A 20844-nucleotide genomic window follows, 5' to 3' on the forward strand; every position below is an offset into this window, starting at 1 on the left:
CTCTCTCTCTCTCTCTCTCTCTCTCTCTCTCTCTCTCCTTCATACAGACATATACACTTAGATCTTCTCTTCACTTTCTCAGGGTCTCACATAGCCCAGGCTCACTGTGTAACCAAGAACTCTTGCCTTCACCTTCCAAGTATAAGAATGTTCATCATCACACCTGGCTTTTGCAGTGCTGGGCTTTCATGCTCTCACCCCGGCTTTCGTGCTAGATGAGCACTGTACCAAGCCCTTAGATCTCATTTCTTTGATTTTTTTGGTTTGTTTTTGAGACAGGGTCTCTCTATGCAGTCCTGGCTATCCTGAAACTTACTTATGTAGACCAGGCAGACTTCAAACTCACAGAGACCCACCTGCCTCTGCCTCTCCAACACTGCAATTAAGGGCATATGCCACTGCACCCAGCCCCTAAATCTCCTCTAAAGAGTTTTCTTCTTTACCAGAGAAACAAGGACACAAATGGCTTTAAACATGAAGTGATGTCGAAAGTCACCAGTTAAGGCAGGCTTGTAATTCCAGGACTTGGGAGTCTGAGGAAGAAGAAATTGGAATTTTTGAGGCCAGCCTGAGCTAACTAATGCAACTCTGTCTCAAAAAAAGAGAAAGTTGGTCATGGTGCATACCTTTAATCCCAACACTCAGGAGACAGAGTCAGGAGGCTCTCTGTGAGTTTGAGGTCAGCCTGGTCTACAGAGCAAGTTCCAGGACAGCTAGGGCTACACAGATAAACCCTGCCTCAGAGAGAGAACTTTTATCAGGGGAAATCAGGGTATAATGTGACCAAGTTTGGGCTTGACTGGTAGGCCAAGACAGGGTCAAGTCTGGGAGGCAGAGGAAACAGCACTCATAGAGGTACACCAGTTGTGAAATTTAACCCTAACTAAATCCTAGCAATGAGCAATTCTGGGCTTCTCTCCATTGGCAATGGAAGTTGTAAAGCAGCTTAAGAACTGTTTTCTCAATAGTCAGAGGACTGGGCATGTACTTCAACTGGTAGAGCGCTTGCCCAGTGAGCTGGGTAACTTGCAAGCTTGATACAGGCTAGGATCACATGAGAAGAGAGAACCGAAGTTGAGAGAATAACTCCATCAGACTGGACTGTAAACAAGCCTGTTTCTCTATTGATGATTGATGGTTTATGTGGAAGGGCCCAGCCTACTGTGGGTAGTGCCACCCCTGGGCTGATGGTCCTGGGTTGGATAAGCAGCAGGCCGACTAAACCAGTAAACAACATCCCTCTACTGTTTTGGCTTCAGTTTCTACTTCCAGGTTCTTGCCTTTAGTTTCTGATTTGGTCTCCTTCAGTGGAATATGTATGCCAAATAGCCCCTTTTCTCCCCAAAATTGCCTTTGGTCATGATCTTTATCATAAGACTAGAAAGTAAACTAAGACATTCAGGAAACTGCCACATTCAATCCCCAACATCACATAAAACAGGCATGGACGCATACACTTGTAATACCAGCACTGAGGAGGTAGAGGCAAGAGGACCCAAAATTCAAGGTCATCGGCTTGGACTCCAAGCGACCTTGTCTCAACAAACAGATAAATCTGAGAATTTGCCTGAGATTCTAGACTCCTCAGCACCTCGTGTACTATAGATGCCCAGGAAAATGCTTGCCTTCAGCATCTTTAATTTCCACAGAATGAATGTGTGGGAGTGGTTGTGTATGATGGGTTTGGGAGTTAACGTCTGTGATGTTGCAGTGTTGCTGGACAGTGACCATTGTAAGTGGCCGTTTTAATGATTTCTCTTCCGTACAAATTGCTTTCCTGACAATGCTGTGACTGGAACAAAAGCTCTTAGAAAGGAACATCCAAGATTACTCCATAAATACCATAATAAGGTGGAAGGCTGTAAGGACCGGAAGTTTTTGTTTGTTTGAAACAAAGACTCATGCAGTCCAGGCTAGCCTGGAACTCACTAAGTAGCTGATGATGATGCGGAACTTGTGATTTCCCCACTTCCACCTCCCCAGTGCTGGAGGCTCAAACCACTATGCCTGCTGTTTTGTCTTGTTCTTCCAGTTTCTCCGTGTATCCCTTGAACTCATAATCCTCTTACCTCATCTTCCAGAATGCTGGGATTACAGATGTGTACCACTATACCTGGTGGGACCAGAGGCTTTCTAGAGTGAAACCGAATCCCCCATAGGTCCCCATCACCAGAACTGTGGTCATCAGCCTCAACAGCAGGTGTCATCTGTTAGGTTCCTATGGGAGACAAGTTTCTAACGTAGGAGGGACCAGATTGGGGAGCTTGTGAGGTATCCATGTGTTCTCTAAGGCTTATGAGTTCTATGACCCGAGGGTTCATAGGATTCTGACGGGATCAGCACCTAGAAACATCCAGCCAAGTCTCAGCCCTTGCAGGCTAGCATTTGTCCTCTCGAAAGCCACCGCCACCCTGACTGCCCAACGTGTGCTGATTGCAAATTACTTTCCTGTTGCTTGGTGCAGAATGAAGCCGAGTTTTATGCATACCACTGCTTCTGTGGGACCAAAAGGCTGTAATACTACACCTCAGTCTTTGAAAAGAACATGTTGCTCCATAGCCAGGGCATGGCAAAAGAAGAACACATTGGCAAATGGAGAAACTGTATTAAATAAATAAAGACAGCTCAGGGGTAGAATATACTTGCATAATATCACAATGCTCTAGGTTTAATGCCAGTACTCCCAGCCCCAACCAAAAAACCCACTGGAAAGATATTCCATTCGTCCATTACTCCTAATAAGCATTGCTACTTATCATGTATAATTCAATGCATGCCTCTTTTTAAAATTAGATCTATTCATTTTCTTACTTTCTGTACGTTTTGCCTGCATCTATGTATGTGTTCCATGTGTGTGCTTAGTGTCTGCAGAGGTCAGACGGGGGCATCGCATCCTCTGGAAGTAGAGTCTTAGAAAAGCCTACAAATCAGAGTATTTGTTCTTATCCTTGTATTAGTCTATCAGTGTATCCCAAACCACAACTGGGAAGAGGAGCATGGATCTCAGTGTAGAGGATGTGGTTGACCTGGATTAGACCCTGGGACCCTCAAGATAAAAGCAAAAATGCCGCCATTAGATACCATTACACATCCACAGGAATGACTATAACTAAAAGTCCAATAAAGCTGGGCATGGTGGTACACACCTATAATCCTAGCTAGGAAGCTGAGGCAGGAGGATTGAAAGTTGAAGACTTGTCTGGGAATGCTACGGAGTTTGAGGCTAGCCTGGGCAATTTAGGGACTCTGTGTCTCGAACTTTCTTTAAGTCTGGGTGCTGGTAATGTAGCTCAGAACCTACACAGAATCATAAACTGTGGTAAAGGGTAGGTAGAGTCTCTCAGTGAAGGGCTAGGCCATTGCTCCATGGTAGAGTGCTGTCCTTGCATACAACAATACTATTGGTCCAATCCCTAGCACCATTGGGTAGCATGTGTGTGTTTGAATTTATATATGCAAAAATGTTTTGTTGAGGGTGTATAGAAATTTGAAGTACTGTATATTGTTAATGGCGCTTTCAGCCACTCATAAAAACAAAGTAAAAGTTTCTTAAAAGGTTAAACATGGAGTTGCTGTGGAAGCCAGCAATTCTAGTCCTAGGCACTCCATTTAAGAGAAAAAAATAAGGGTAGGGCTGGTGATACATGCCTGTATCCCAGTACTGGAGGCCAAGGCAGGAGGATCAATGCAAGTTCAAGAACAGCTTGGGCTAGACAGCAAGACTTGGTATCAAAAGCAAAAGGGAAGAAAGAAAGAAATAAAGAAATAAAGAAAGAAAGAAAGAAAGAAAGAAAGAAAGAAAGAGAGAAAGAAAGAAAGAAAGAGAAAGCAAGCATTTGTCTCCAGAGACACTTTATATGAATGTTTGTAATAGCCTCATTCATAATTGATGAAGAGTGGAAATCTCTTAATTGACCATTACTTGATAAATGGATAAATAAAATAGGGCCTCTCTGTATAACAGACAACTATTTGGTGCTTTTCTTTAAAATGAAGTACTGCCCAAGTTTCATTTTTGTTTCTGTGATAAAATACCCTGACAAAAAGCAAGGGTTCGTTTTAGTTCACAGTTCCAAGATATAGTCCATCATCACAGTGAAGTCAAGACAGGAACCTGGAGGCAGCTAGTCACACATCATATCCACAACCAAGAGCAGCGAGAAATCAATGCACGCATGCTTCTTGCCCAGCTGTCTAATCTTATTCTTTATACTGTCCAGGGCCCCAAACCAGAAATGAATGGTCCTCACAGTATACTGTCTCTCCGCACATCAATTAAGACGTCCAAGACAATCCTCCACAGACATGCCCTGAGGCCCATCCGATCTAGACAACCCCTCATTGAGACTATTTTCCCGGGTGATTCTAGGTTGTGTCAAACTGGCTGTTAAGACTAGCTATCCTAGGTACCCAATCCCTGCTACAACATAAAAGAGCCTTGAAAATATTCTGCTTCATCAAAGGAGTTAGTCACAAAACCACACACATTGCATGATTCCTTTTGCATGAAAGATTTAGAACAGACATCTCTCTAGATTGAGAAAATGCGTGAGTATTTGCCTGGACCTGGAAGTGGGTTTGGGCTGGTGATGGCTAAGGAGTGAAGAGCTCCTTTTTGGGGTAATGGAAATGTTCTCAAATGATTGTACTGATGCTTTCACAATTCTCTGAATCTACTAAAAGCTGCTGAATCTCGCATTTTAAGTGAGAGAATTGTATGGTATATGAATTATATCTCAATAAAGGTATTTTTTAAAAGTGTGCCAGGCAATTTGCTAGTCACTCTTTGTATAATGAATGAGAACTGCATAAGCTGTGTGCTTAATAGATACAATGCAAATACACAATGCCTCATTTCCTTTAAATAAAAAGGGGAAATAACTTTTAAAAGGAATACAAGTACACGTGAAGTAGAGAAGGTTAAATTAATGTGCTAATTAGGAATAAAATAACCATAACTAAGGCACATCAGTGTGCAGTATTATACTGGGGTATCATTAAACTATACTTGAGTGTACAGTAAGGCAATGCCTTTAGTAGCAATAATCTTTGATAAGACGCTATTGAGTCATGGTGTTATTTAAACAGAAAGCAAAGGCCATTATAGACTATACCTGAGAACCAAAGACAAATGACAGTTTATTGCAGAGAATAGACCCAAAGAGGAAAGAATGCTTTACTCTTTTTACTGACTTGACTTGTGTGGTTGCTCACAAGCCCCGCATTTTCAACCCATCTCAGCAGACAATCTCAGTACAAGAAAACAGTTGCTTTTCCCTATCTTGGAAAGTTTAAAAGCATTTTATCTATGAAGGGTGTGGTAGCACATGCCTTTAATCCCAGCACTTGGAAAGCAAAGGCAGGACAGATCTCTGTGAGATCAAAGCCAGCCTGGTCTACAGAGTGAGTTCCAGGACAGCCAGAGCTACACAGAGAAACCCTGTCTCAAAAAAACAAATAAACAAAGTATTTTATACTGTTTTTTTCTCTATTTTTTCCCCAACATGACATCTCAGTTGATATTTTGGGAATTCCATACAATGCACCCCCATCTTGTGCTTCCTTAGTCTCTGACTTTTCCTGTTTTTCGGTCAATCATGGGAGGATTTCATTTCACAACATGCAAGAGCTATCACAACTCTCAGGATAACTGATGGGTTTTAGTTCCATGGAGGAAGTCACCTTCAGAATACTGCTCAAGTAATGAATGAACCATCTGGAGACAGAAACTGACACCAACCTGTAGCATGAATAATAAAAAGCCAGAGACAGATATTGGGGTTCAAGCTGAAGATCAAAAAAGCAAATCAGTCAAGCCACTAGAGAAGTCCAACCTCTACCAAGACTGGGAGACTGCAGACTGAGCCCTGAGCCTTGGTCTCCTCCCATTTCATAATCCCCTTTAGTGCTGAGATTAAAGGTGTGAACCACCACCACCTGGATCTGTTTCTGCATCGATTTTTACGTAGCCCATGGTGGCCTCTGTCTCCCAAATTCTGGGATTAAAGGTGTGTGACACTACTGCCTGGCTTCTAGAGTCTTGGTTTTACCCTCTGATCTTCAGACAAGCTTTATTTATTAAAATACAAATGAAATATCACTACCCCAACCCCGGATCTCAGTGGCCCAAGATCTTAGCATTCCTAGCTTAAGCTTGTTACAGATAAAGGAAAGCATTGTGGAAGAGTTCATAAACACAAGCACAGACGGCGTTAAATCTTCCCAAGAGGCAGCCAGCTTTTTGGAACTGGTAGCTTTGGGTAAAAGAACTAATGTTATCCTCATTCTACAAAGGAACAAAACTCTTGATGGAGAGCATGTTTGGTAACATGGAAAGTTTGCTGAAAGATGACGATTCAAACTATGAAACTTCTTGTAAGCAGAAACTCAAAACTGGAAATGTGCAGAGAACAAGTGTCATGGATAGCTACAAACGGGACATTGTAGGGAGTGGATAACGTCCTGAGTGAATGTGTATTATTGACATGAGCACTACCATGTCAAGGACCCCAAGTGCCTCAGACCCACAGGAATGCTGAACTCTTCCTCTGGTCCAATCATGAATGTTACCAACCTTTGACCAGTGTTACATAAAAACCATCAACCAGAATGTCCTCCTCCAGAATGACTGCAATGTGAAGCTGCTTCCCTACAGAGACCTCCTACTAAGATTAGCTAAACCTTCCTCCTTGTTCAGCTGTAGACAGATTGTAGGCCTCCTTGATTTGAATGTCTGAGACTAATGCAATGAGTTTCCTGGTTGCTGCTGGTGTCCTTCCATTAGAGCATATTGTCTATCATATCCCAGCTTTTATGCATGTGTGTCTGTCCTTCTTCATCCCCAGTTACCCTAGTTAGGTCAGTCCCTAAGCCATGCAACCATGGTCATGGTAGGACATGTTTATCACTCCCCACAAGGCTCAGTGACCAGTTTTGAAAAGAAGGCAAAAAAAAAAAATCATAAGAGCTGGTGGTCAGGGGGACCTGGATGCAATGTTATCTTCTGGACCAGACAAAATCAGGGTACTCACAAACTCACTGAAAATGTAGTTGCATTCACAAGTTCTGTACAAGACCAAACCAGTCAATATTACAAAATGGAGGAGGAGGTAATCATCAGTCCCTACCCAAGCTGAGGAGCTATTGGCAGTGATGGCTGCCTGACTGCTAGGGAAGGAAGAGTCAGGGTGTTGCCCCTGGAAGGTGATGATGCTTCTTCAATTGACAGATCCAACCCAATGATTATTTGTGTAAATTAGAATCAGCAGGGAGGGAGAGAGAGAGAGAGAGAGAGAGAGAGAGAGAGAGAGAGAGAGAACAAGGAGGTTGGGTGGGATTGAGGAGGTAGGTGTGGGTCTGAGAGGCTTGGAAGCTGAATATAATCAAAATACATTATAAGCATATATGAAATTCTACAAGAATTAATAAAATTAAAGAAACTAGTTAGAGCTTCACACATCTGCAATCTCAACACTCAGGAGGCAGAGACAAGAGGATCATCAGTTGGATGTGGGCTTGAGTGACACAGCAGGTTTGAGGTCAGCCTGGGCTAGATAGTACAACCCTGTCTCAAAACTGAGACAAAATGCAATAGAAAATAAGAATGGGTTGGGACCACCATTCAGTAGAGTATGTGGCTCATACTCAACCAGTGAGGAGCATGGTTCAGCAGCAGATTGCCATCTAGTACAAGCAAGAGCCTATGGGTTCCATAGATAGTAGCACCCTACACCCCGAGCCCATATACACAACTGGTTTTTATGTATATACTTGTTTTGCCAGTATGTATGTCTGTGCACCACATGTATGCCTGGTGCCCACACAAAGGTCAAAAACTGCAGCAGATCCTCTGGAACTAGCATTATAGGTAGTTATAAGGGAATTGAACCTATGTACTCTGGTATAGCAGACAGGGCTCTTGACAGTGGAGTCATCTACCCAGTGCTGACCATCAAAAAATTTGTTTCACTTATAAGAGAAAGGGGTGGATGGGTGGCTCAGTGGGCGAAGGCATTTGCCATGCAAGGTTAACAACCTGAGTTTAATCCCCAAGACCCACATAAAGGTGTAAGGAAAGATCTAGCTCCCCAAAGCTATCCCCTGACCTCCATATGCAGACTGTTGTATGTGTACATACATAATAATAATAATAGGAGAAAAAGCCACTAATTTAAAAGAAAGGAGGGTCCACTATATGGAGATGTAGCCTAAGAACAAGAAGTAAACTTGAAGTTAGAGATGAGAGAAAGGGAGAAACAGAAGCTGCCTGTGCAGCTTAAAAATTTTAAATATCTACCAGGAAGAAAGCTGTTAACTTTAAAAAGAGAGACAGGGAAGGAAAAAAAGACTCCTTTTTGGAAGATTCCTATTGCAAAGTGACATGGGAGCAAGAGAAGCTAAAATATATTAAAGATTAATATATGTTAAGAAGGAAAAAATAAGGTGGTTAGCAGAGGACAGGGATGACACTTCAAAGCACTAAAGAGATAATGAGTGGACATAAAATTATTCATATTGATATGACAAGGGGATTGGAGTGTGCACCCAGGAGAAGGCCATGACAAGGACTGATGTGCAGCAAGTGAGGACAGGAAGAGGGCAACAGAGAACAAGGTAATAAAATCTAAGGCTAACCAAGGGTCTTCACCAATAGTTTAATCTCAGCACTCTGCAGACAGACGGAAGGGAATCCTGACTTCTCTATCTCAGGGAAAAAGAAAAAAAGAGAGAGAGAAAGGGAGGGAGGGAGGAAGGGAGGGAGGGAGGGAAAAGAAAGGCTGGCAGTATGGCTAAATTTCTCTGGTGAGGGGTTGTAGGCATGGCCCAGTGTGAGGTCTGTCCTAGAATCCCCTAATAAAGGATTGAGGACATGGTTCAATGGTAGAACACTTGCCTAGAATTCCCCAGTAAGGGGCTGAGATCCCATCTTTTAGTAGTAAAGAACTTCCCTAAAATTCCCCAGGGAGGGACCAGGGGTATGGCTCAGTGATAAAACATTTGCTATGACTGGGCAATGGTGGTGCACGCCTTTAATCCCAGCACTCGGGAGGCAGAGGCAGGTGGATCTCTGTGAGTTCGAGACCAGCCTGGTCTACAGAGCTAGTTCCAGGACAGGCTCCAAAGCCACAGAGAAACCCTGTCTCAAAAAAAAAAATTGCTATGGGGGGCGGTGTTAATTCCTATAGAGTGGGGCACACAAAACAAGAACGGGGATCAGGTGTGAAAGTGACTGCTTGTGACTTGTACTGAAGAACAGTTCAGGAAGATGAAGTCAAAGACTCAAGGGCAGCAGAAGAGGAGAAGCAGCAACTGTGATGTGTCCCCCTGATGTAGGCAGATACAAATGAAATTCCTAAGCATTTCCTGAGGGCCTTACTTGAGTCTAAAGAAATGTGAAGCATAAACATTTAGCTGGGAACAGAAACGGCTTGGAAATAGAATGAAATCTCTAACCCCAGTGGACAAAAGAAAAAAAGTTAGTTCACAATTTACAATTAAGCTGTGTTTCCTTCTTTTTATTCCCCAATAGTCTGTGTTGCTTTGAAGCAAGGGTGTGCTACCTCTTAAAAACAATGGAGTAAGGGCTGGCCAGCTTCCACTGCAGACCCACAAAAGGCAATTGAGTAATAAAAGCCTATTTAGGGGCTTTTGAAGACAGGGTGTCATATAACTTAGACCTCAAATGGTCTACTAGCCTTGAACTTCAGGCCTTCCTAACTCCCAGTTCCAGGGGCTGTGCAACTTTCAAAAATTCTACTTTCACAGGAACTTTACAAATATCAGGGCCAGGTCTTCTGGGTGATGAACAGTTATTCAGCATCCTGGTACTGTAGCCATCACCTGGGAGAAACCGGCTGGCAAGAGCACGGTTTTATTTGGGGTCATGGTTGTGACAATTAGTCAGTAGGACATTGCCTTAGGGACCAGCACACCATGATGGGACTTCATGGTGGAGTAACACTGCTCACTTCATGACCAAGATGCAAGAAGATGAGACAAGGAGGGTATGGTTGTGCATGCCTGTAATCCAGCACTTAGGAGGACTATCGGAAGTTCAAGTCTAGCCTTGTGTTAACCTTTTTTTTTTTTTGGGTTTTTCGAGACAGGGTTTCCCTGTGGCTTTGGAGCCTCTCCTGGAACTAGCTTTGTAGACCAGGCTGGTCTCGAACTCACAAAGATCCGCCTGCCTCTGCCTCCCGAGTGCTGGGATTAAAGGCGTGCGCCACCACCGCCCGGCCCCTTGTGTTAACTTTTAAAAATGCATTATCACCATTGCCGGCTGCTGCCGCCACCACCACCATTATCATCATCACATTTATCTTGGGTGTATGTGGATGGGGCATACACAAAGCACTACTTGTACATGAAGGTCAAAGAACAACCTGTGGGTTTGATTCTTTCCTATTGTGTAGGTCCCCCAGCGATTAAACTCAGGTCATCAGGCTTTGGGGCAACTGCTTTTACCTGATGAGCCCTCTTACTGATCCAAGTCTAGCCTTGAATACATGAGTTCAAAGGCAGCCTGGGCTACATGAAACACTGTCTCAAAAAAAAAAATCAATGAGATAGATCGCTGAGGAGACAGCTCAGTTTGTAAAGTGCTTGCCTCAAGTTTAAAGACCAGAGTTTGATTGCTAGAACCCATGCAAAACAGCTGATCATGCATATAATTCCAGGCATGGGCAGGTGGAAACAACCGGACCCTTGGGGCTCACTAGTCAACACTCATAGACTACTTGGAGAACTCCAGGTCAATGTGAGAGTCTCTGCCTCAAAACACAAGTTAGACAGTATCCTTATCCTTAGGTATAACACCCAAGGTTGACCTCTCTCCTACACATGCACACACATGGGGGAGAGGGAATGATAGATACATATGCTTATACAGTCAAACATACTTGTACAAATCACAGAGAGAGAAGAGGAGAGAGAGAGAGAGAGAGAGAGAGAGAGAGAGAGAGAGAGAGAGAGAGAACAAAAATGAGAAATGGGAAGAAAAACGGCCTGAGATTCTGCTAGCTCCCCTTTATCTCCATAAAGTTCTAGGACCTCCCAGTAGTCCTGTGATGGTGTAGTTGTCAACTTGACACAACCTAGGATCGCTTGGGAAGAGAATTTCAGAAAGGGATTATCTACATTGTATTGGTCAATGGGAATGGAGGCTATGGTCTTATTGCATTGATTAGTGTGGGAAGACCCACTCAGTGTGGGTGGCACCATTTCCTAGACAGGGGCTCCTGAACTGTATTCGAGGGGAGGAGTTGAATTCAGTACAGCAAACAAGCAACTGAACATGCATACATTAATTTCTCTCTGCTCTCGACTGTGCAGGTGACTATGTCCTTCAAGTTCCTGTTGCCTTTGCTTTTCCACAGGGATGGACTGTAATGTGGAATTGCAAACTAAAATAAACTCTCTTCCCTCAGTTGCTTTTTTCCCCCTAAGATATTTTATGACAACGACAGAAACAAAACTAGAATAAGCCCCTCACTTCTTAAATAGGTTTGTCACCTTCCAAGCTTTTGACTCAGAGAGGCACTTGGAATCCAAGCTGCAGCAAAGAGGAACAGAATGGAGGAGAGAAGAGAATTGGAGAAAGGGAAGAAGATAAGGAAGGGAAAGGAAAATGCAGAGAGGTTGCCTCTTTGTTTTTTGGACACAGGATTTCAAACTTCAGCTCCAGTCCTGATGTGGCTGCCAGACTTTAGAAAGTTAGTAGCTCCTGGCTATCACTTGGGTGGGTATCTACGGTTTCTGTCCCTTGGGCTTGATAGGGAGGATTACTTGGAGTTTTACAACCTGTGGAGGAGATCTTCTAGGGAAAATGTTGATGTCCCTACTTCTCCAAGCCATATCACTTTCTTTGCTTGTGTGTATGTGTGTGCATGTAGAAATCAAAGGTTACCTTTGGAGGGTATTTCCCAGAACTGTCCACTTCGTTTTGTTGGTATTGGCCAGGGGCGGTCCTAGTAGACTAAGGTGTTTACCAACAAGTGCCAGGGATCCTCTTGCCTCTGCCTCTTAAGTGTAGGAATTTTGAGTGCCACCAAGGCTGGTATGTTTTGAAAATACAGGTGCTGGTGATCAAACTCAGGTCCTTATGCTTGTGAAACAAGCATTTTACTAACTGAACCATCTCTCCAGACCCTTTCATTTGTTTTTATAAAGGATTTTAGCTGGGTATTTTGGTGCATACCTTTAATCCCTGCATTTGGGAGGCAGAAGCAGGCAGATCTCTGTAGGTTGGAGGACCAGCCTGGTCTACAGAGAGCGTTCCAGGGCAGCCAGAGTTATGTAAAGAGACCCTTTCTCATAAATAAATATAAATAAATAAATAATAAGAGTCTGGTGGCAAAAGGCTAGTATTTCACTTACTGAGGAAGCTGAGGCAAGGGTTTTGCCAAAGCCAGATTCAAGGAAAGCATGGATAACTTAGTAATGACACTACCCAAGAATAAAAGATAAAAAGAGGGCTAAAGATACAGCTCAGCAGGAAAGCACTTGCCTAAGGTGCATAAAGCCCCAGGTTCAATCCCCGGAAACTCCAGCACTTGCCTAAGGCACTGCAGGTTTGCTTTTTTAAGACTCCCGTGCATTTGACTCAATCACTGAGGGCTGTAAATTGTCTACGGTACAGCGATTGTAACTTTGCTGTTCTTGAGACAGGAATTATCTTTATAAAACTGTTTCTTTAACTGAGAAGCGATACCGTAAAGTATATATAAAGAAGAGACCCCTAAATCTTTAACATGAGATGGAACCACGTCATGTAAAATTATTTCCACACATGAAATAAATGAGTGAAAAGTGTGTCACTGCCCAGAACTCTCTAGCAGATGTAATGGTTTCGGAAAGCAGGCAATTTAGAAAACCCGTGAGAGTCAGCCTGAACAATAAGAGATCAGATCAGTCACCTTCTTATTGCCATTACAAAATACTCCACCAAAGCAACGTAAGAAGAGTTTGTCTTGGCTCACAGCTGGAGAGATACAGTCCCACGCGGCAGGAAGGCGTGGAAGCGAGAACGTGAGGCAGCTGGTCACCTTGAACCATCAGTCAGGAAGCAGAGAGAGATGAACGCTGGTGCTCAGCTCACTTTCTCTTTTGTTTCATTCAAACATTTATTTGTTTTCCTGTGTTTGGACATGTGTGTGGGCACTTGTACCAAGGTGTATGTGTGGAGGCCAGACAACAATTGTGGGAATTGGGTCTCCATCTCACTATAGGGGTCTCAGGGATCTGACTAATGTCATCGGGTCTGGGGAAAGCTTCTTTACCTGATGAGTCATATCACCAGCCCATTTTTTCCCCTTTGTATTTGGTCTGGTACCCCAGCCCACCGAATGATGTTACCCTTATGCAGGTTGGGTCTGTCTTCCAGAATCAATCCATCATAGACATGTCCAGAGGTGTGTCTCCTACACCTTTATAAATATCTTGCAGTTAACAATCAAACTTAATAACTACAGGTGTGGAAAGATAAATGACTCTGGCAACTGAAAAGTATAAAAAGAAAAATGGTCAAGATTAAACATGACATTTATACTAGAAAACAAGATTAGTCAAAGTATGAAGAACTATAATATATGTGAATATATGTATATATTCTTAACCTATATAAGTTATTATAAGAAATTTTTTTCTTGACAGTTTTATAATATGTGATAATTTTTCCTCTAAATTTGACAGGCTAAAATAGCCAATGTTTACAGATGTATTTTAGATAAGAAAGAATAAATGAGCTATAAGTTCGGATGAAGTATTTCTGCCATTCCATGCAGAAAAATCCTTTCTAAAAATTTTTAAATTTATGGAAGCTATGTTAGGAAGTTAATAATATATTAATGACAACTAATTAACATTTAAGTTTTTAATACTCTTTGTGTGTGTATGTGTGTATGAACGCAGAAATGCCTCTGTGGAGGACAACTTGCAGGCGTTAGTTCTTTCCGTTCCTCATGTGGTCGTGGGGATGAACCCTGGGTCGTCAATCTTGGCAGCAAGCACCTTTCCTGGCTGAGCAATCTCACTAGCCCTAACTAATATTTAAAATAACAACTCCTTATTAATCCTAACAAAATTCACATGTGTCAAATATGATATGATCTTTACAATGGCATAAGATTTATAGTACTTCTATCCTTATTTAATACACAAAGCCCTGAGGCTTAGAGATACTAAGGAAGTTATCCACGAGGACACAGATTGTATATAGAAGAGCCTACAGACGTTTATCTCCCCAAATGGGATATTATTATAAAGCTTCTGCTGGGATTTAGTCTTTTAAATTTGACCTATACCGACTGGGCTCTCTGTTTACACATTTACTTCAAGCACATTATGTTGGAAGGATTACAGAATAGTCCTATACGTAGACATGAAATAAAACTTATGGAAGCATTTCCTCCTTGGACCCAGCGAGGCGGCTCGAAAGGTAAATTCGCTTGCTGCCCAAGACGGACGGCCTGAGTTTGATCCCTACAACCTATAAGAAGACAGACTCTGCTGTTTCCATCCTGGCATTTCCACAGCGAGATGGGAGGTAGAGATGGGAGAACCAACAGGGAGCTTGTGGGTCAGCTAACTGAGGTGCACAGTACTAAGGGAGATTCTGCCTCCAAAAGGGTGAAGGAGCAAACCAATCCCAAGAGTTGTCTTCTGACCTCCACACACAGGCTATGGCACTCATACCCATCAAATTAAAAACAGTAGCACTCAGTCCCTCCTTGTTGGACATATAGGACATTACCATCATGCTTTATCTTATCATATATTTAAATACTAAATATATGATAAGATACTTGCTGGGTAGTGGTGGTGCACGCCTTTAATCCCAGCACTTGGGAGGCAGAGGCAGGTGGATCTCTGTGAGTTCGAGGCCAGCCTGATCTACAAGAGCAAGTTCCAGGATGGGCTCCAAAGCTACAGAGAAACCCTGTCTCAAAAAAACCAAAAAAAAAAAAAAAAAAGACTTACCCCTAGAGTACTTTTTTTAAAATATTTATTTATTTATTATGTATACAATATCCTGTCTGTGTGTATGTCTGCAGGCCAGAAGAGGGCACCAGACCTCATTCCAGATGGTTGTGAGCCACCATGTGGTTGCTGGGAATTGAACTCAGGACCTTTGGAAGAGCAGGCAAAGCTCTTAACCACTGAGCCATCTCTCCAGCCCCCCCTAGAGTACTTTTGTACATTTTTGTATCCAGGCATGGCAGCAAACTCTTTAATCCCAGCACTTGGAAGGCAAAGGTAGGTAGATTTCCGTGATTTTGAGACCAACCTGATCTACATAGCCGATCCTGGGCCAGCCGCAGCACAGAGTGAGTCAGTGTCTCGGAGGGAAAAAAAGTAAGTTTTGTAGGCATAAATTGCTGGTTCAAGAACTTTTAAATACTGTGTAATATCAACTTTAAATTTAGTTCTCTAAAATGACTTCAGGCTCTTGAAATCACCAAAAAATTGCTAATTAAACTTTGTGTTTTGTTGCTAATAGTTCCATTTGTGGTTCCTAGCCTGCCACTTAAAAGAGAAACTCAAGGAAGGAAAAGGTACTTCAGTAGCTCCCAACAGATAAAAGGACAGAAAAAAAATTGTTTTTTCGATCCTTTGTGGAAAATTACAGAAACTGGCAGAGAAAATGACAGGCATGAAACTTATTTCACTCCGTGAGGGCACCGCTGGAACCAGAGTGGAACAAAATGACAAGCCCAAGTATTTTGGTACTGACCATCTTTTTAAAGCAAAGAAGGTAGTGAGATCCTGTAATCCTATCATTTTGGAGGATTTGAGACAGGAAGATAGTTGTGAGTTTGAGGCTAACCTGAGCTGCCTAGTGAGTTCCAGCACAGACCGGGTTACAGAATGGGATTCTAACTCAAAAAATGGGGGAAATATTTTATATATTTAAGGGGTACAATAGAATGTTTTAGTATACACGTTGATGGTGAAATCATAGCTATAGCCATCAAGCTAACTAACGTGATATGTTTTGATGTTGCATTGTTTTGTTTTTATTTTTTTGAGACAGGGTCTATCTGTGTATCAGTTCTGGCTGTTCTGGAACTCATTTCGTAAACCAGGCTGGCCTCGCACTCACAGAGATCCTCCTGCCTCTGCCTTCTGAGTGCTGGGATTAAAGGTGTGGGCCACCAATGCCCAGATGTTGCATTGTAGAACTGAACAATGTGAATAATTTATATTGGAGAATGAACTTGAGGGTTGGTTGTGTGTGTGTGTGTGTGTGTGTGTGTGTGTGTGTGTGTGTGTGTGTATTCCCTGGGTGCACAAGTGTCTGTGGAGGCCAGAGAAGTCAGATATTTTAGAGCCGTAGCTACGGGTTGTTGTCAGCTGTCCAGTACGGGTGCTGAGATCAGAACTTAGTCCTCTGCAGTAGCAGGAAGCGCTCCTAATGGTTGAGGCACACTTTCCAGACACTTGAGTTTATCTTGACTAGAGACTTGAATGTCAGAAAGGAACTTTGTGTAATGCCAGAAATGGTGTGTATTTACCTAGATGGTGACTAACTGTATGGAAATAGGTTTTGCTAGACATTTGAGATCTGAGTATTTCATAGTATACATATAGGCTACATTTCAAACAAAAGAAAAACTCATCCCAGATAGTTGGTATTATATAAATCACACATCTAGAGGGGCCTGGAATTTCATTTTCCCCAGAGGTTTCATGTCTTTATTATCATTTAAATATTACATATGTGAGCAAGGCTTGGTGATACAGACCTGTAATTCCAGCTTCTCAGAAGACTGACGAAGAAGAGAAAAATTCAGAGGATTCTCTTGGTAAGGGTGAGTTCAAGGACAACCTGTATAAAAGTGAAATGAAAAGTAAAATGAAAGGGATTGGGGGTGCTGGAGAAATAGTTCAGACAGGAAAGTGCTTGCCTCACAAGAATTAGTACCTGAATTTGATCCCCTGCATCCACATAGAAAACTGGAGTGTGTGTGGGGGTATCCACTTGGAACCTCAGTGCTGGGATGGCAACGCCAGGCAGATCTTTGAGGCTCACTCATCAACACATCTAGCCAAATTGATGAGCCCCAGGTCCAGTTATCACCCATGTTAAAGAATCTGTGTTTACAAACAAAACAAGATGAGAGAGAGACTGAAGCTGACCCCTGGACTTCACATGCACATGTGTGCACCTGCCTTCACACACAACAAAATCCTCCAAGAGAAAATGAATGTTACATATTGCATAGGAAATGCACAAACACAGAAACCCTCCAAAGTCCTTCAAAAGAAAATAAATATTATATATTACATAGGAAATCCACAAACACAGGAAGTCAAATGAAGGCAAGTTGATGAACTCCTTTTTTATTTTTATCTTTGTTTGACTAAACCCCATTTCATAGTCAACCAAACCCTGACAGCTTAGTAGTCTCCAGTGGTTTACTCTAGTAAAAAAGCTTTATACATAGTTTTGTTTGTATCTATTTTAATTTTCTACATTTTATGCATTTATTTAGTGTGTGTGTGTGTGTGTGTGTGTGTGTGTGTGTGTGTGTGTGTGTGTGTGTATGAGTGTACATGTAAACATCAGAGGACAACTTTCTGAAGCTGGTTATCCCCTTCCATCATGGAGGTCTTAGGGATTGAACTCAGGTCATCAGACTTGACATCAAGTACCTTTATCCCTGAACCATCTTCCCAGCCATGTAGCTTTAATTATTAACAGGAAATAGATTCCCGGGAAGCTGTTATTCAGTGAGCTATAGAGGAAACAGCACACAACCTCCTGACAATCTTTATCTAGAAGTTAAAAAGAATAAGTACCACATGTCTCACTCAGAAGAGTAAGGTTTGATCAACACTGCCTAGACCCCTCGAATCACCTCAGAAATAAATGGCTGAAGATACAGAATGAGCTCATCTTTAAAAATATTGACATTTGGCATAGCTCAGAGTTAATAGTGAACATTGAGATAGCTTTTTTTTTTCCTGAACACACCCAGGTCAAATGTTTCTCTTTAGATTCTCAGTCTCAATCTTGAAATTTTGAAGGATAAAAATCCTCAAAGATCTGAGGACTTTTCCAAAAATCTCAGATACTTTGGAAAATGCCACTATAACTTCTGATAAAATGAATATTTTATTATGAGCTATGTTACGATACAAAAATGCGGAGCCAAGCTCTGGTTTCCTATGTTTTAGTCTCATTTGATTGCGCTGTGGATCAAACACAGGGTTTGCTAGGTTCTGCCACTAAGCAATATATGCAGCCCCTCACTGGGGGGATTCTAGGCAGGGGCTCTACCACTGAGCCACACCCCAGCCCCTCACTGGGGGATTCTAGGCAGGGGCTCTACCACTGAGCCACACCCCAGCCCCTCACTGTGGGATTCTGGGCAGGTGCACTACCACTGAGCTATATCCCCATTCCTCTTTTTCTTTCAAGGCAAGGTTATAATACATTATTTAAGCAGACTTTCAAGTATTGTTGACGTTCATGCAGTCCTTAAACTTGAGGTGTGCCTGCCTCAGTTTTCTGAGTAACTGGGAACCAGACTTGGCTCCACACTCTTTCACTGTGGCTTGTATTCCACCAGCAATATTTTCATAGTGACGAAAAGTTATATTTAGGTTCAGGAGTATTTCACATTAGACAGACCTGTTTCCCTTCTTCCTCACAAGCACCCGTTTGCTTTGTTTTCTAGAAACATCTATCCTAGCTGGCGGCAACAGAGAGAACCTTGGTCTTCCACATGTATTTCCCAACCTCTTAGTGCAATGGGGCAGACGTTTGTTTGTGAACACAATATTTTAAGATACCCAAGATTTTGGTTGGGATCCAGTTCATCTGTTACAATTTAGTGATGTGCTAAGCTCCCTTTCCATCTCTTGGACCCTAAAATGACTTCATGTCTTGGCAAAGCTTTACAGTTTCAATATCCACAGACAGTTCCAGACTTTCTTATTCACCCCACCATGCTAGACTGTCACCAGCAATTCTGGGCAATGAAAAAAAAAAAACATCCAAACTGGCAAACTTCAGAAAAAGCAGTCTCCTTCCCCACCCAACACTAGACATATTTTGCCTCCTCAGAACAAAAGGCCAACCTGTTCCCTTTTGAAAATATGCGATGGAGTTATTTTAGCGCCTGAAATTTTCCACTCTGGAGCAAGAATTTACATTGGAAAAGAAAAAAGAAAAGGAAGACTCCTATCAGCTCTGTTTAGCATAGTAATTGTGAGTGCTCTGAATCTTGCAGTATTGGATCTCAATTCTTGCCTTGATAGATGCTTCCTACATGACTGAATCTAAACAACTCTCATCCCCACAACCAGCTTAGCCTCAAAGCTTTCTTTTTGGGCACAGAAGAAGGCTCTGGGAGTAAGATCACTTGCTTAGGCTCAGAAGAATGGAAGGCCTGCCCTAGCCTGAGTACAGAGGTTGACCTTATGTGGAGAAATGTGTAGCCCCCTCCTCTATCTACACGGACCCTAAAGAGAAAAGATCTACAGATCATAACATTACTTTTTCTCCCCTTTGTTTCTTAAGATGCTTTGAGAATTTCACAGTGTATTTTGATCCTATTCATACGCGGTCCCTCCTCCTAACTCCTTTCAGATCTACTCCCACCTCCCAACCCCTTACTCCTGTCCCCTTTTTTTCCGTAGACCATGGACTCCAGTCCGTGCTTCCCATTCCTTCCAAGTGAGTTCTTTCACTTGCAGAAACCAAGAACTATCCAGAGCTCCTCAACTAGGGGTGGGGGCTCATAAACCCCTTCCTTCTTCATCTTAGACTTTTGACTGGCTTGATCTTGTCTGGGTCTTGTGAAGGTAGCCCCTCCTGCTATGAGTTTATGAGTGTAGTAGTCCTGTTGTATCCAGAACATACTGTTTGATTCTGGTCCTTCCAGTCTGGCTCTTTAGAATCCTTCTGTCCCTTCTTCTGTAACAGTTCCCGAGCTTTGAGAATGGGGTGCAAAAATATTGATATCCCCTTCGTTAGTGAGCACCCCACTGACACTTATTCTTTGCATTTCGATCCGTGGTGATTTTTCTGCACTAACCACTGCCCACTGTAGACAGGAACTTCTCTAATGAGGTCTGAGAGCTGCACTAATCTATGGCAGAACCGCTAAGAATCTGGAACGTAGATTGAAATTGTGCATTTAATAGAACAAGAATAGTAGGTTCACTTCCTGGAATATGTGAGTTCCTTAAATATGGGTTCTTGGTTTGGTTTATAGTAGCAGGTATGTGTTTCCACTTGCTGACAGGCCTTAACTCCAAGCAGAAAGTGGTTAGTTACCCTACAATGGCTGTGCCACTATTATACCCATGGGCACATCTTTCTAAAAGATCCTAGTATTGGGTTCACCGGAGACAAAGCCAGCTTCAAGCCTTATTACCTAGTGATAGAATCCTCCAAGCACTAATCTTCCCTGAAATTTGTTATTTGCAATTACCTTATTTATTTAAATTTATCTATAAATTAATTTATTCATTTTATAATAGGGTCTCAATATGTATACCCCAAGCAGATCTGGAACTCCCTATGCAGTCCAAACCATCTTCAAGTTCATAACCTGGCCTCTGTCTCCCTAGGGTTCAGATTACAAGTGTGTCACCATGGCTGGCTGTCCAATTACCCTTTTATCCTTCTACACACACACACACACACACACACACACACAGAGAGAGAGAGAGAGAGAGAGAGAGAGAGAGAGAGAGAGAGAGAGAGAGAGACTAAAAAGTTGTTTTTAAAAGTAATAAGCAGCCGGGCGATGGTGGCGCACGCCTTTAATCCCAGCACTCGGGAGGCAGAGGCAGGTGGATCTCTGTGAGTTTGAGACCAGCCTGGTCTACAGA

This window comes from Microtus ochrogaster, chromosome 2 (assembly GCF_000317375.1).
Source record: "Microtus ochrogaster isolate Prairie Vole_2 chromosome 2, MicOch1.0, whole genome shotgun sequence".
Classification (NCBI taxonomy): domain Eukaryota; kingdom Metazoa; phylum Chordata; class Mammalia; order Rodentia; family Cricetidae; genus Microtus; species Microtus ochrogaster.